We start from the raw sequence: 18,803 nt of genomic DNA on the forward strand, positions 1-18,803 counted from the left end.
TATGGGAAATACGCAAATATGGGAAATACGCAAATATGGGAAAAAGCAAAATATGGGAAAAAGCCAAATATGGGAAAAAGGCAAATATGGGTAAAAGGCAAATCTGGGTAAAATGCAAATCTGGGTCAAAGGCAAATATGGGTAAAAGGCAAATCTGGGTAAAGGGCAAATATGGGAAAAAGGCAAATTTGGGAAATAGGCAAATAGGGAAAAAGCAAATATGGGAATAAGGCAAATATGGGAAAAACGCTAATGTGGCAAAAAGGCAAATATGGTAAAAACGCAAATATGGGAAAAAGGCAAATATGGGAAAAAGGCAAATATGGGAAATAGGCAAATATGGGTAAAAGGCAAATCTGGGTAAAAGGCAAATCTGGGTAAAAGGCAAATCTGGGTAAAGGGCAAATATGGGAAAAAGGCAAATTTGGGAAAAGGCGAATATGGGAATAAGGCAAATATGGGAAAAAGGCTAATGTGGCAAAAAGGCAAATATGGTAAAAACGCAAATACGGGAAAAAAGCAAATATGGGAAATACGCAAATATGGGAAAAACGCAAATATGGGAAAAACGCAAATATGGGAAAAAAGCAAATATAGGCAAAACGGAAATATGGGAAAGACGAAAATATCGGAAAAATGAAAATATGAAAAAAACAAAAATATGGGAAAAAACGAAAATATGGGAAAAACGCAAATATGGGAAAAACGCAAATATGGGAAAAACGCAAACATGGGAAAAACGCTAACATGGGAAAAACGCTAACATGAAAAAAACGCTAACATGGGAAAAACGCAAATATGGGAACAACGCAAATATTCAAAAAACGTAAATATGGGAAAAAGGCAAATATGGGAAAAAGGCGACTATGGGAAAAAGGCAACATTGGGAAAAAGGCAACTATGGGAAAAAGGCAACTTTGGGAAAAAGGCATCTATGGGAAAAAGGCAACTGGGGGGAAAAGGCAACTAGGGGAAAAAGGCAACTAGGGGAAAAAGGGAAATATGCGAAAAAGGCGAATATGCGAAAAAGGCGAATATGGGAAAAAGGCGAATATGGGAAAAAGGCGAAAATGGGAAAAAGGCGAATACGGGAAAAAGGCGAATACGGGAAGAAGGCGAATATGGGAAAAACGCAAATATGGGGAAAACGCAAATATGGGGAAAACGCAAATATGGGGAAAACGCAAATATGGGAAAAACGCAATTATGGGAAAAACGCAAATATGGGAAAAACGCAAATATGGGAAAAACGCAAATATGGGAAAAACGCAAATATGGGAAAAACGCAAATATGGGAAAAACGCAAATATGGGAAAAACGCAAATATGGGAAAAACGCAAATATGGGAAAAACGCAAATATGGGAATAACGCAAATATGGGAATAACGCAAATATGGGAAAAACGCAAATTTGGGAAAACACAAATTTGGGAAAAACGCAAATATGGGAATAACGCAAATATGGGAATAATGCAAATATGGGAATAACGCAAATATTGGAATAACGGAAATATAGGAAAAAGGCAAATATGGGAAAAAAGCAAATATGGGAAAAAGTCAAATATGGGAAAAAGGCAAATATGGGAAAAAGGCAAATATGGGAAAAAGGCAAATATGGGAAAAAGGCAAATATGGGAAAAAGGCAAAAATGGGAAAAAGGCAACTATGGGAAAAAGGCAACTATGGGAAAAAGGCAACTATGGGAAAAATGCAACTAGGGGAAAAAGGCATCTAAGGGAAAAAGAGAAATATGGGAAAAAGGGAAATATGGGAAAAGGGCGAATATGGGAAAAAGACGAATATGGGAAAAAGGCGAATATGGGAAAAAGGCGTATATGGGAAAAAGGCGAATACGGGAAAAAGGCGAATACAGGAAAAAGGCAAATACGGGAAAAACGCAAATATGGGAAAAACGCAAATATGGGAAGAAGGCAAATATGGGAAGAAGGCAAATATGGGGAAAACGCAAATATGGAGAAAAATGCAAATATGGGAAAAAGGCAAATATGGGGAAAACGCAAATATGGGGAAAACGCAAAAATGGAGAAAAGACAAATATGGGGAAAACGCAAATATGGGAAAAACGCAAATATGGGAAAAACGGAAATATGGGAAAAACGGAAAAATGGGAAAAACGGAAATATGGGAAAATTGAAAATATTGGAAAAATGAAAATATGGGAAAAACGAAAATATGGGAAAAACGAAAATATGGGAAAAGCGAAAATATAGGAAAAACGAAAATATGCGAAATACGAAAATATGGGAAAAACGCAAACATGGGAAAAACGTAAACTTGGGAAAAAGGCAAATATGGGATCATCGCAAATATGGGAACAACGCAAATATTGGAAAAACGCAAATATTGGAAAAACGCAAATATGGGAAGAACGCAAATATTGGAAAAGGCAAATATGGGAAATATGCAAATATGGGAAATACGCAAATATGGGAAATACGCAAATATGGGAAATATGCAAATATGGGAAATACGCAAATATGGGAAATACGCAAATATGGGAAATACGCAAATATGGGAAATATGCAAATATGGGAGAAGAGTAATGTGTGGCACAACTTGACTACAAGACGGATTCGATTGGTGTGAGATATAGGGGAAAAACGCAAATATAGGAAAAACGCAAATACGGGAATAACGAAAGTATTTGAACAAAGAAAATATGGGAAAAACGCAAATATGGGAAAAACGCAAATATGGGAAAAACGCAAATATGGGAAAAACGCAAATATGGGAAAAACACGAATATGGGAAAAAGGCTAATATGGGAAAAACGCAAATATGGGAAAAACGCAAATATGGGAAAAACGCAAATATGGGAAAAACGCAAATATGGGAAAAACGCTAATATGGGAAAAACGCAAATATAGGAAAAAAGCAAATATGGAAAAACGCAAATATGGGAAAAACACAAATATGCGAATAACGCATATATGGGAAAAACGCATATATGGCAAAAACGCATATATGGGAAAAACGCAAATATTTGAAATACGCAAATGTGGGAAAATCGCAAATATGGGAAAAACGCAAATATGGCAAAAACGCAAATATGGGAAAAACACATATATGGGAAAAACGCAAATATGGGAAAAACGCAACTATGGGAAAAACGCAAATATGGGAAAAACGCAAATATGGGAAAAACGCAATTATGGGAAAAACGCAAATATGGGAAAAACGCAAATATGGGAAAAACGCAATTATGGGAAAAACGCAATTATGGGAAAAACGCAATTATGGGAAAAACGCAAATATGGGAAAAACGCAAATATGGGGAAAACGCAAATATGGGGAAAACGCAAATATGGGGAAAACGCAAACATGGGGAAAACGCAAATATGGGGAAAACGCAAATATGGGGAAAACGCAAATATGGGGAAAACGCAAATATGGGGAAAACGCAAATATGGGAAAAACGCAAATATGGGAAATTCGCAAATATGGGAAAAAGGCAAATATGGGAAAAAGGCAAATATGGGAAAAAGGCAAATTTGGGAAAAATGCAAATATGGGGAAAAGGCAAATATGGGGAAAAGGCAAATTTGGGAAAAATGCAAATATGGGGAAAAGGCAAATATGGGGAAAATGCATATATGGGAAAAATGCAAATATGGGAAAAAGGCAAATATGGGAAAAAGGCAAATATGGGAAAAAGGCAAATATGGGAAAAAGGCTAATGTGGCAAAAAAGGCAAATATGGGAAAAACGCAAATATGGGAAAAACGCAAATATGGGAAAAACCAAAGTATCGGAAAAATAAAAATATGAAAAAAACGAAAATATGGGAAAAACGAAAATATGGGAAAAACAAAAATATGGGAAAAACGAAAATATGGGAAAAACGAAAATATGGGAAAAACGAAAATACGTGAAAAACGCAAACATGGGATAAACGTAAACATATGAAAAAGACAAATATGCGGTCATCGCAAATATGCGATCATCGCAAATATGGGAACAAAGCAAATATTGTAAAAACGCAAATATGGGAAAAACGAAAATATGGGAAAAAGGCAAATATGGGAAATACGCAAATATGGGAAATACGCAAATATGGGAAAAAGCCAAATATGGGAAAAAGCCAAATATGGGAAAAAGCCAAATATGGGAAAAAGCCAAATACGGGAAAAAGCCAAATACGGGAAAAAGCCAAACAAGGCAAAAAGGCAAATATTGGAAAAAGGCAAATATGGGAAAAAGGCAAATATGGGAAAAGGCAAATATGGGAAAAGGCAAATATGGGAAAAGGCAAATATGGGAAAAGGCAAATATGGGAAAAGGCAAATATGGGAAAAGGCAAATATGGGAAAAGGCAAATATGGGAAAAGGCAAATATGGGAAAAGGCAAATATGGGAAAAAGGCAAATATGGGAAAAATTCAAATATGGGAAAAAGGCAAATATGGGAAAAGGCAAATATGGGAAAAAGGCAAATATGGGAAAAACGCAAATATGGGAAAAACGCAAATATGGGAAAAACGCAAATATGGGGAAAACGCAAATATGGGGAAAACGCAAATATGGGGAAAACGCAAATATGGGGAAAACGCAAATATGGGGAAAACGCAAATATGGGGAAAACGCAAATATGGGAAAAACGCAAATATGGGAAAAACGCAAATATGGGAAAAACGCAAATATGGGAAATTCGCAAATATGGGAAAAAGACAAATATGGGAAAAAGGCAAATATGGGAAAAAGGCAAATTTGGGAAAAATGCAAATATGGGGAAAAGGCAAATATGGGGAAAAGGCAAATTTGGGAAAAATGCAAATATGGGGTAAAGGCAAATATGGGAAAAATGCAAATATGGGAAAAATGCAAATATGGGAAAAAGGCAAATATGGGAAAAAGGCAAATATGGGAAAAAGGCAAATATGGGAAAAAGGCTAATGTGGCAAAAAAGGCAAATATGGGAAAAACGCAAATATGGGAAAAACGCAAATATGGGAAAAACGCAAATATGGGAAATACGCAAATATGGGAAATACGCAAATATGGAAAAAACGCAAATAAGGGTAAAACGCAAATAAGCGGAAAACGCAAATATGGGAAAAACGCAAATATAGGAAAAACGCAAATATGGGAAAAACGAAAGTATCAGAAAAATAAAAATATGAAAAAAACGAAAATATGGGAAAAACGAAAATATGGGAAAAACAAAAATATGGGAAAAACGAAAATATGGGAAAAACGAAAATATGGGAAAAACGAAAATATGTGAAAAACGCAAACATGGGATAAACGTAAACATATGAAAAAGACAAATATGCGATCATCGCAAATATGCGATCATCGCAAATATGGGAACAAAGCAAATATTGGAAAAACGCAAATATGGGAAAAACGAAAATATGGGAAAAAGGCAAATATGGGAAATACGCAAATATGGGAAATACGCAAATATGGGAAAAAGCCAAATATGGGAAAAAGCCAAATATGGGAAAAAGGCAAATATGGGTAAAAGGCAAATCTGGGTAAAATGCAAATCTGGGTCAAAGGCAAATATGGGTAAAAGGCAAATCTGGGTAAAGGGCAAATATGGGAAAAAGGCAAATTTGGGAAATAGGCAAATAGGGAAAAAGCAAATATGGGAATAAGGCAAATATGGGAAAAACGCTAATGTGGCAAAAAGGCAAATATGGTAAAAACGCAAATATGGGAAAAAGGCAAATATGGGAAAAAGGCAAATATGGGAAATAGGCAAATATGGGTAAAAGGCAAATCTGCGTAAAAGGCAAATCTGGGTAAAAGGCAAATCTGGGTAAAGGGCAAATATGGGAAAAAGGCAAATTTGGGAAAAGGCAAATATGGGAATAAGGCAAATATGGGAAAAAGGCAAATATGGGAAATAGGCAAATAGGGAAAAAGCAAATATGGGAATAAGGCAAATATGGGAAAAACGCTAATGTGGCAAAAAGGCAAATATGGTAAAAACGCAAATATGGGAAAAAGGCAAATATGGGAAAAAGGCAAATATGGGAAATAGGCAAATATGGGTAAAAGGCAAATCTGCGTAAAAGGCAAATCTGGGTAAAAGGCAAATCTGGGTAAAGGGCAAATATGGGAAAAAGGCAAATTTGGGAAAAGGCAAATATGGGAATAAGGCAAATATGGGAAAAAGGCTAATGTGGCAAAAAGGCAAATATGGTAAAAACGCAAATACGGGAAAAAAGCAAATATGGGAAATACGCAAATATGGGAAAAACGCAAATATGGGAAAAACGCAAATATGGGAAAAAAGCAAATATAGGCAAAACGGAAATATGGGAAAGACGAAAATATCGGAAAAATGAAAATATGAAAAAAACAAAAATATGGGAAAAAACGAAAATATGGGAAAAACGCAAATATGGGAAAAACGCAAATATGGGAAAAACGCAAACATGGGAAAAACGCTAACATGGGAAAAACGCTAACATGAAAAAAACGCTAACATGGGAAAAACGCAAATATGGGAACAACGCAAATATTCAAAAAACGTAAATATGGGAAAAAGGCAAATATGGGAAAAAGGCGACTATGGGAAAAAGGCAACATTGGGAAAAAGGCAACTATGGGAAAAAGGCAACTTTGGGAAAAAGGCATCTATGGGAAAAAGGGAAATATGCGAAAAACGCAAACATGGGAAAAACGCTAACATGGGAAAAACGCTAACATGAAAAAAACGCTAACATGGGAAAAACGCAAATATGGGAACAACGCAAATATTCAAAAAACGTAAATATGGGAAAAAGGCAAATATGGGAAAAAGGCGACTATGGGAAAAAGGCAACATTGGGAAAAAGGCAACTATGGGAAAAAGGCAACTAGGGGAAAAAGGCAACTAGGGGAAAAAGGGAAATATGCGAAAAAGGCGAATATGCGAAAAAGGCGAATATGGGAAAAAGGCGAATATGGGAAAAAGGCGAAAATGGGAAAAAGGCGAATACGGGAAAAAGGCGAATACGGGAAGAAGGCGAATATGGGAAAAACGCAAATATGGGGAAAACGCAAATATGGGGAAAACGCAAATATGGGGAAAACGCAAATATGGGAAAAACGCAAATATGGGAAAAACGCAAATATGGGAAAAACGCAAATATGGGGAAAACGCAGATATGGGGAAAACGCATATATGGGGAAAACGCATATATGGGGAAAACGCAAATATGGGAAAAACGCAAATATGGGAAAAACGCAAATATGGGAAAAAAGCAAATATGGGAAAAACGAAAATATGGGAAAAACGAAAATATGGGAAAAACGAAAATATGGGAAAAACGAAAATATGGGAAAAACGAAAATATGGGAAAAACGAAAATATGCGAAATACGAAAATATGGGAAAAACGCAAACATGGGAAAAACGTCAACTTGGGAAAAAGGCAAATGTGGGGTCATCGGAAATATGGGAACAACGCAAATATTGGAGAAACGCAAATATAGGAAGAACGCAAATGTTGGAAAAAGGCAAATATGGGAAATACGCAAATATGGGAAACTCGCAAATGTGGGAGATACGCAAATATGGGAAGAATGCAAATATGGGAAATACGCAAATATGGGAAAAACGCAAATATGGGAAAAACGCAAATATGGGAAAAACGCAAATATGGGAAAAACGCAAATATGGGAAAAACGCAAATATGGGAAAAACGCAAATATGGGAAAAACGCAAATATGGGAAAAACGCAAATATGGGAAAAACGCAAATATGGGAAAAACGCAAATATGGGAAAAACGCAAATATGGGAAAACCGCAAATATGGGAAAAACGCAAATATGGGAAAAACGCAAATATGGGAAAAACGCAAATATGGGAAAAACGAAAATATGGGAAAAACGAAAATATGGGAAAAACGAAAATATGGGAAAAACGAAAATATGGGAAAAACGAAAATATGGGAAAACGAAAATATCGGAAAAGCGAAAATATGGGAAAAACGAAAATATGCGAAATACGAAAACATGGGAAAAACGCAAACATGGGAAAAACGTAAACTTGGGAAAAGGCAAATGTGGGGTCATCGGAAATATGGGAACAACGCAAATATTGAATAAACGCAAATATGGGAAGAACGCAAATGTTGGAAAAAGGCAAATATGGGAAATACGCAAATATGGGAAATACGCAAATATGGGAAAACGCAAATATGGGAAATACGCAAATATGGGAAATATGCAAATATGGGAGAAGAGTAATGTGTGGCACAACTTGACTACAAGAAGGATTCGGTTGGTAGGAGATATAGGGGAAAAATGCAAATAAAGGAAAAACGCAAATACGGGAATAACGAAAGTATTTGAACAACGAAAATATGGGAAAAACGCAAATAAAGGAAAAAAGCAAATATGGGAAAAACACGAATATGGGAAAAAGGCTAATATTGGAAGAACGCGAATATGGAAATACCGCGTATATGGGAAAAACGCGTATATGGGAAAAATTCGTATATGGGAAAAATGCGTATATGGGAAAAATGCGTATATGGGAAAAACGCGTATATGGGAAAAACGCGAATATGGGAAAAACTCGAATAAGGGATAAACTCGAATATGGGAAAAACGCAAACATGGGAAAAACGCTAATATGGGAAAAACGCAAATATGGGAAAAACGCAAATATGGGAAAAACGCAAATATGGGAAAAACGCTATTATTGGAAAAACGCGATTATGGGATAAACGAAATTATGAAAAACGCAATTATGGGAAAAACGCAATTATGGGATCAACGAAATTATGGGATAAACGAAATTATGGGAAAGAACAAATATATGGGAAAAATGCAAATATGGGAAAAACACAAATATGGGAAAAACGCAAATATGGGAAATAGGCAAATATGGGAAATAGGCAAATATGGGAAATAGGCAAATATGGGAAATAGGCAAATATGGGAAATAGGCAAATATGGGTAAAAGGCAAATATGGGAAAAAAGCAAATATGGGAAAAAGGCTAATGTGGCAAAAAGGCAAATATGGGAAAAGCACAAAAATGGGAAAAACGCAAATATGGGAAAAACGCAAATATGGGGAAAACGCAAATATGGGAAAAACGCAAATATGGGAAAAACGCAAATATAGGAAAAACGTAAATATAGGAAAAACGTAAATATGGGAAAAACGAAAATATCGGAAAAATAAAAATATGGGAAAAACAAAAATATGGGAAAAACGAAAATATGGGAAAAACGAAAATATGGGAAAAACGAAAATATGGGAAAAACGAAAATATGGGAAAAACGAAAATATGGGAAAAACGAAAACATAGGAAAAACGTAAACATATGAAAAAGACAAATATGCGATCATCGCAAATATGGGAACAACGCAAATATAGGAAAAACGCAAATATGAGAAAAACGAAAATATGGGAGAAAGGCAAATATGGGAAATACGCAAATATGGGATATTCGCAAATATGGGAAATTCGCAAATATGGGAAACTCGCAAATGTGGGAGATACGCAAATATGGGAAATATGCAAATATGGGAAATACGCAAATATGGGAAATACGCAATTATGTGAAATACGCAAATATGGGAAATACGGAAACATATGAGAAGAGTAATGTGTGGCACAACTGGACTACAAGAAGAATTCGGTTGGTAGGAGATACAGGGGAAAAACTCATATATGGGAAAATTGCATTTATGGGCAAAACGCAAATATGGGAAAAACGCAAATATGGGAAAAACGCGTATATGGGAAAAACACGTATATGGGAAAAACGCAAATTTCCCAAGTTTACGTTTTTCCCATGTTTGCGTTTTTCCCATGTTTTCGTATTTCGCATATTTTCGTTTTTCCCAATTTTTCGCTTTTCCGATATTTTCGTTTTCCCATATTTTCGTTTTTCCCATATTTGCGGTTTTCCCATATTTGCGTTTTTCCCATATTTGCGTTTTTCCCATATTTGCGTTTTTCCCATATTTGCGTTTTTCCCATATTTGCGTTTTTCCCATATTTGCGTTTTTCCTATATTTGCGTTTTTCCCATATTTGCGTTTTTCCCATATTTGCGTTTTTCCCATATTTGCGTTTTTCCCATATTTGCGTTTTTCCCATATTTGCGTTTTTCCCATATTTGCGTATTTCCCATATTTGCATATTTCCCATATTTGCATTTTTCCCATATTTGCGTATCTCCCACATTTGCGAGTTTCCCATATTTGCGAATTTCCCATTTTTGCGAATATCCCATAATTGCGTATTTCCCATATTTGCCTTTTTCCAACATTTGCGTTCTTCCCATATTTGCGTTTCTCCAATATTTGCGTTGTTCCCATATTTCCGATGACCCCTCATTTGCCTTTTTCCCAAGTTTACGTTTTTCCCATGTTTGCGTTTTTCCCATATTTTCGTATTTCGCATATTTTCGTTTTTCCCATATTTTCGCTTTTCCCATATTTTCGTTTTTCCCATATTTTCGTTTTTCCCATATTTTCGTTTTTCCCATATTTTCGTTTTTCCCATATTTTCGTTTTTCCCATATTTTCGTTTTTCCCATATTTTCGTTTTTCCCATATTTTCGTTTTTCCCATATTTGCTTTTTTCCCATATTTGCGTTTTTCCCATATTTGCGTTTTCCCCATATATGCGTTTTCCCCATATATGCGTTTTCCCCATATCTGCGTTTTCCCCATATTTGCGTTTTTCCCATATTTGCGTTTTTCCCATATTTGCGTTTTTCCCATATTTGCGTTTTCCCCATATTTGCGTTTTCCCCATACTTGCGTTTTCCCCATATTTGCGTTTTCCCCATATTTGCGTTTTTCCCATATTCGCCTTCTTCCCGTATTCTCCTTTTTCCCGTATTCGCCTTTTTCCCATTTTCGCCTTTTTCCCATATTCGCCTTTTTCCCATATTCGCCTTTTTCACATATTCGCCTTTTTCGCATATTTCCCTTTTTCCCCTAGTTGCCTTTTTCCCCTAGTAGCCTTTTTCCCCCAGTTGCCTTTTTCCCATAGATGCCTTTTTCCCAAAGTTGCCTTTTTCCCATAGTCGCCTTTTTCCCATATTTGCCTTTTTCCCATATTTGCCTTTTTCCCATATTTGCCTTTATCCCATATTTGCGTTTTTCCCATATTTGCGTTTTTCACATATATGCGTTTTTCCCATATATGCGTTTTTCCCATATATGCGTTTTTCCCATATATGCGTTTTTCCCATATATGCGTTTTTCCCATATATGCGTTTTTCCCATATATGCGTTTTTCCCATATATGCGTATTTCCCATATATGCGTATTTCCCATATTTGCGTATTTCCCATATTTGCGTATTTCCCATATTTGCGTATTTCCCATATTTGCCTTTTTCCCATATTTGCCTTATTCCCATATTTGCCTTATTCCCATATTTGCCTTTTTCCCATATTTGCCTTTTTCCCATATTTGCCTTTTTCCCATATTTGCGTTTTTTCAATATTTGCGTTGTTCCCATATTTGCGATAATCCCATATTTGCGTTTTTCCCATGTTTGCGTTTTTCCCATATTTGCGTTTTTCCCATATTTGCGTTTTTCCCATATTTGCGTTTTTCCCATATGGGAACAACGCAAATATTGAATAAACGCAAATATGGGAAGAACGCAAATGTTGGAAAAAGGCAAATATGGGAAATACGTAAATATGGGAAATACGCAAATATGGGAAAACGCAAATATGGGAAATACGCAAATATGGGAAATACGCAAATATGGGAAATATGCAAATATGGGAGAAGAGTAATGTGTGGCACAACTTGACTACAAGAAGGATTCGGTTGGTAGGAGATATAGGGGAAAAATGCAAATAAAGGAAAAACGCAAATACGGGAATAACGAAAGTATTTGAACAACGAAAATATGGGAAAAACGCAAATAAAGGAAAAAAGCAAATATGGGAAAAACACGAATATGGGAAAAAGGCTAATATTGGAAGAACGCGAATATGGAAAAACCGCGTACATGGGAAAAACGCGTATATGGGAAAAATTAGTATATGGGAAAAATGCGTATATGGGAAAAATGCGTATATGGGAAAAACGCGTATATGGGAAAAACGCGAATATGGGAAAAACTCGAATAAGGGATAAACTCGAATATGGGAAAAACGCAAACATGGGAAAAACGCTAATATGGGAAAAACGCAAATACGGGAAAAACGCAAATATGGGAAAAACGCAAATATGGGAAAAACGCTATTATTGGAAAAACGCGATTATGGGATAAACGAAATTATGAAAAACGCAATTATGGGAAAAACGCAATTATGGGATCAACGAAATTATGGGATAAACGAAATTATGGGAAAGAACAAATATATGGGAAAAATGCAAATATGGGAAAAACACAAATATGGGAAAAACGCAAATATGGGAAAAACGCAAATATGGGAAAAACGCAAATATGGGAAAAACGCAAATATGGGAAAAACGCAAATATGGGAAAAACGCAAATATGGGAAAAACGCAAATATGGGAAAAACGCAAATATGGGAAAGAGGCAAATATGGGAAAATGCCAAATATGGGAAAAAGCCAAATATGGGAAAAAGCCAAATATGGGAAAGAGCGAAATATGGGAAAAAGCCAAATTTGGGAAAAAGCCAAATACGGGTAAAAGCCAAATACGGGTAAAAGCCAAATACGGGAAAAAGCCAAATACGGTAAAAAGCCAAATATGGGAAAAAGCCAAATATGGCAAAAAGGCAAATATGGGAAAAAGGCAAATATGGGAAAAAGGCAAATATGGGAGAAAGGCAAATATGGGGAAAAGGCAAATATGGGGAAAAGGCAAATATGGGAAATAGGCAAATATGGGAAATAGGCAAATGTGGGAAATAGGCAAATATGGGAAATAGGCAAATTGGGAAATAGGCAAATATGGGTAAAAGGCAAATATGGGAAAAAAGCAAATATGGGAAAAAGGCTAATGTGGCAAAAAGGCAAATATGGGAAAAGCACAAAAATGGGAAAAACGCAAATATGGGAAAAACGCAAATATGGGAAAAACGCAAATGTGGGAAAAACGCAAATATGGGAAAAACGCAAATATGGGACAAACGCAAATATAGGAAAAACGTAAATATAGGAAAAACGTAAATATGGGAAAAACGAAAATATCGGAAAAATAAAAATATGGGAAAAACAAAAATATGGGAAAAACGAAAATATGGGAAAAACGAAAATATGGGAAAAACGAAAATATGGGAAAAACGAAAATATGGGAAAAACGAAAATATGGGAAAAACGAAAATATGGGAAAAACGAAAACATAGGAAAAATGTAAACATATGAAAAAGACAAATATGCGATCATCGCAAATATGGGAACAACGCAAATATTGGAAAAACGCAAATATGAGAAAAACGAAAATATGGGAAAAAGGCAAATATGGGAAAAAGGCAAATATGGGAAATACGCAAATATGGGATATTCGCAAATATGGGAAATTCGCAAATATGGGAAATTCGCAAATATGGGAAATTCGCAAATATGGGAGATACGCAAATATGGGAAATACGCAAATATGGGAAATACGCAAATATGGGAAATACGGAAACATGGGAGATGAGTAATGTGTGGCACAACTTGACTACAAGAAGAATTCGGTTGGTAGGAGATACAGGGGAAAAACTCATATATGGGAAAATTGCATTTATGGGCAAAACGCAAATATGGGCAAAACGCAAATATGGGAAAAACGCAAATATGGGAAAAAGTAAAAACACGTATATGGGAAAAACACGTATATGGGAAAAACGCAAATATGGGAAAAACGCAAATATTGGAAAAACGCAAATATTGGAAAAACGCAAATATGGGAAAAACGCAAATATGGGAAAAACGCAAATATGGGAAAAACGCAAATATGGGAAAAACGCAAATATGGGAAAAACGCAAACATGGGAAAAACGCAAATATGGGATTATCGCAAATATGGGAACAACGCAAATATTGAAAAAACGCAAATATGGGAAAAAGGCAAATATGGGAAAAAGGCAAATATGGGAAAAAGGCAAATATGGGAATAAGGCAAATATGGGAAAAAGGCAAATATGGGAAATACGCAAATATGGGAAATACGCAAATATGGGAAATACGCAAATATGGGAAATACGCATTTATGGGAAATACGCATATATGGGAAAAATGCATATATGGGAAAAACGCATATATGGGAAAAACGCATATATGGGAAAAACGCATATATGTGAAAAACGCATATATGTGAAAAACGCAAATATGGGAATAACGCAAAAATGGGAAAAACGCAATTATGGGAAAAACGCAATTATGGGAAAAACGCAATTATGGGAAAAACGCAATTATGGGAAAAACGCAATCATGGGAAAAACGCAAATAAGGGAAAAACGCAAATATGGGAGAAGAATAATGTGTGGCACAACTTGACTACAAAAATGGTTCAAATGGCTCTGAGCACTATGGGACTCAACTTCTGAGGTCATTAGTCCCCTAGAACTTAGAACTAGGTAAACCTAACTAACCTAAGGACATCACAAACATCCATGCCCGAGGCAGGATTCGAACCTGCGACCGTAGCGGTCTTGCGGTTCCAGACTGCAGCGCCTTTAACTGCACGGCTACTTCAGCCGGCACTTGACTACAAGAAGGATACGTTTGGTTGTAGATATATGGGAAAAACGCATATATGGGAAAATTGCATATATGGGAAGAACGCATATATGGGAAATACGCAAATATGGGAAAATCGCAAATATGGGAAAAAACACATAATGGGAAAAACGAAAATGTGGGAAAAACGCAAATATGGGAAAAACGCAAATATGGGAAAAACGCAAGCATGGGAAAAACGTAAACATATGAAAAAGACAAATATGCGATCATCGCAAATATGGGAAAAACGCAAATATTGGAAAAACGCAAATATGGGAAAAACGAAAATATGGAAAATAGGCAAATATGGGAAATACGCAAATATGGGAAATACGCAAATATGGGAAATTCGCAAATATGGGAAATACGCAAATATGGGAAATACGGAAACATGGGAGAAGAGTAATGTGTGGCACAACTTGACTACAAGAAGGATTCGGTTGGTAGGAGATACAGGGGAAAAACGCATATATGGGAAAATTGCATTTATGGGCAAAACGCAAATATGGGCAAAACGCAAATATGGGCAAAACGCAAATATGGGCAAAACGCAAATATGGGGAAAATGCAAACATGGGGAAAATGCAAATATGGGAAAAACGCAAATATAGGAAAAATGAAAATATGGGAAAAATGAAAATATGGGAAAAATGAAAATATGGGAAAAACGAAAATATGGGAAAAACGAAAATATGGGAAAAACGAAAATATGGGAAAAACGAAAATATGGGAAAAACAAACATGGGAAAAACGAAAAAATGGGAAATACGAAAATATGGGAAAAACGCAAATATGGGAATAAGGCAAATATGGGAAAAAGGCAAATATGGGAAAAAGGCAAATATGGGAAATACGCAAATATGGGAAATACGCAAATATGGGAAATACACAAATATGTGAAGTACGCAAATATGGGAAATACGCAAATATGGGAAATACGCAAATATGGGAGAAGAATAATGTGTTGCACAACTTGACTACAAGAAGGATTCGGTTGGTAGGAGATATAAGGGAAAACCGCAAATACGGGAATAACGGAAGTATGGGAACATTAAAAATATGGGGAAAACGCGAATATGGTAAAAACGCAAATATGGTAAAAACGCAAATATGGTAAAAACGCAAATATGGTAAAAACGCAAATATGGTAAAAACGCAAATATGGTAGAAACGCAAATATGGTAAAAACGCAAATATGGTAAAAACGCAAATATGGTAAAAACGCAAATATGGTAAAAACGCATATATGGGAAAAAGGCATATATGGGAAAAACGCATATATGGGAAAAAGGCATATATGGGAAAAACGCATATATGGGAAAAACGCATATATGGGAAAAACGCAAATATGGGAAAAACGCATATATGTGAAAAACGCAATTGTGGGAAAAACGCAAAAATGGGAAAAACGCAATTATGGGAAAAACGCAAATAAGGGAAAAACGCAAATAAGGGAAAAACGCAAATTTGGGAGAAAAATAATGTGTGGCACAACTTGCCTACAAGAAGGATACGGTTGGTTGTAGATATATGGGAAAAACGCATATATGGGAAAATTGCATATATGGGAAAAACGCATGTATGGGAAAAACGCAAATATGGGAAAAACGCAATTATGGGACAAACGAAATTATGGGATAAACGAAATTATGGGAAAAACAAATATATGGGAAAAATGCAAATATGGGAAAAACACAAATATGGGAAAAACGCAAATATGGGAAAAACGCAAATATGGGAAAAACGCAAATATGGGAAAAACGCAAATATGGGAAAAACGCAAATATGGGAAAAAGGCAAATATGGGAAAAAGGCAAATATGGGAAAAACGCAAATATAGGAAAAACGCAAATATGGGAAAAACGCAAAATGGGAAAAACGCAAAATGGGAAAAAGGCAAATATGGGAAAGAGGCAAATATGGGAAAGAGGCAAATATGGGAAAAAGCCAAATATGGGAAAAAGCCAAATATGGGAAAAGCCAAATATGGGAAAAAGCCAAATATGGGAAAAAACCAAATATGGGAAAGAGCGAAATATGGGAAAAGCCAAATTTGGGAAAAAGCCAAATACGGGTAAAAGCCAAATACGGGAAAAATCCAAATATGGCAAAAAGGCAAATATGGGAAAAAGGCAAATATGGGAAAAAGGCAAATATGGGAAAAAGGCAAATATGGGAAAAAGGAAAATATGGGAAAAAGGCAAATATGGGAAAAAGGCAAATATGGGAAAAAGGCAAATATGGGAAAAAGGCAAATATGGGGAAAAGGCAAATATGGGGAAAAGGCAAATATGGGAAAAAGGCAAATATGGGAAAAAAGCAAATATGGGAAAAAGGCTAATGTGGCAAAAAGGCAAATATGGGAAAAACGCAAAAATGGGAAAAACGCAAATATGGGAAAAACGCAAATATGGGAAAAACGCAAATAGGGGAAAAACGCAAATATGGGAAAAACGCAAATATGGGAAAAACGCAAATATGGGAAAAACGCAAATATAGGAAAAATGTAAATATGGGAAAAACGAAAATAACGGAAAAATAAAAATATGGGAAAAACGCAAATATGGGAAAAACGCAAATATGGGAAAAACGCAAATATGGGAAAAACACGTATATGGGAATAACGCAAATATGGGAAAAACGCAAATATGGGAAAAACGTAAATATGGGAAAAACGCAAATATGGGAAAAACGCAAATATGGGAAAAACGCAAATATGGGAAAAACGCAAATATGGGAAAAACGCAAATATGGGAAAAACGCAAATATGGGAAAAACGCAAATATAGGAAAAATGTAAATATGGGAAAAACGAAAATAACGGAAAAATAAAAATATGGGAAAAACAAAAATATGGGAAAAACGAAAATATGGGAAAAACGAAAATATATGAAAAACGAAAATATGGGAAAAACGAAAATATGGGAAAAACGAAAATATGGGAAAAACGAAAATATGAGAAAAACGAAAACATGGGAAAATCGTAAACATATGAAAAAGACAAATATGCGATCATCGCAAATATGGGAACAACGCAAATATTGGAAAAACGCAAATATGAGAAAAACGAAAATATGGGAAAAAGGCAAATATGGGAAAAAGGCAAATATGGGAAATACGCAAATATGGGATATTCGCAAATATGGGAAATTCGCAAATGTGGGAAATTCGCAAATATGGGAAATTCGCAAATATGGGAGATACGCAAATATGGGAAATACGCAAATATGGGAAATACGCAAATATGGGAAATACGGAAACATGGGAGATGAGTAATGTGTGGCACAACTTGACTACAAGAAGAATTCGGTTGGTAGAAGATACAGGGGAAAAACTCATATATGGGAAAATTGCATTTATGGGCAAAACGCAAATATGGGCAAAACGCAAATATGGGAAAAACGCAAATATGGGAAAAAGTAAAAACACGTATATGGGAAAAACACGTATATGGGAAAAACGCAAATATGGGAAAAACGCAAATATTGGAAAAACGCAAATATTGGAAAAACGCAAATATGAGAAAACACAAATATGGGAAAAACGCAAATATGGGAAAAACGCAAATATGGGAAAAACGCAAATATGGGAAAAACGCAAATATGGGAAAAACGCAAATATGGGAAAAACGCAAATATGGGAAATACGCAAATATGGGAATTACGCAAATATGGGAAATACGTAAATATGGGAGAAGAGTAATGTGTTGCACAACTTGAAGGATTCGGTTGGTAGGAGCCGCAAATACGGGAATAACGGAAATATGGGAACATTAAAAATATGCGAAAAACGCGAATATGGTAAAAACGCAAATATGGTAAAAACGCAAATATGGTAAAAACGCAAATATGGTAAAAACGCAAATATGGTAAAAACGCAAATATGGTAAAAACGCAAATATGGTAAAAACGCAAATATGGGAAAAACGCATATATGGGAAAAACGCATATATGGGAAAAACGCATATATGGGAAAAACGCATATATGGGAAAAACGCATGTATGGGAAAAACGCATGTATAGGAAAAATGCATGTATGGGAAAAACGCATATATGGGAAAAACGCATATATGTGAAAAACGCATATATGTGAAAAACGCATATATGTGAAAAACGCATATATGGGAAAAACGCATATATGGGAAAAACGCATATATGGGAAAAACGCATATATGGGAAAAACG

The sequence above is a fragment of the Schistocerca cancellata genome, chromosome 1, assembly GCF_023864275.1.
Source record: "Schistocerca cancellata isolate TAMUIC-IGC-003103 chromosome 1, iqSchCanc2.1, whole genome shotgun sequence".
Classification (NCBI taxonomy): Eukaryota; Metazoa; Arthropoda; class Insecta; order Orthoptera; family Acrididae; genus Schistocerca; species Schistocerca cancellata.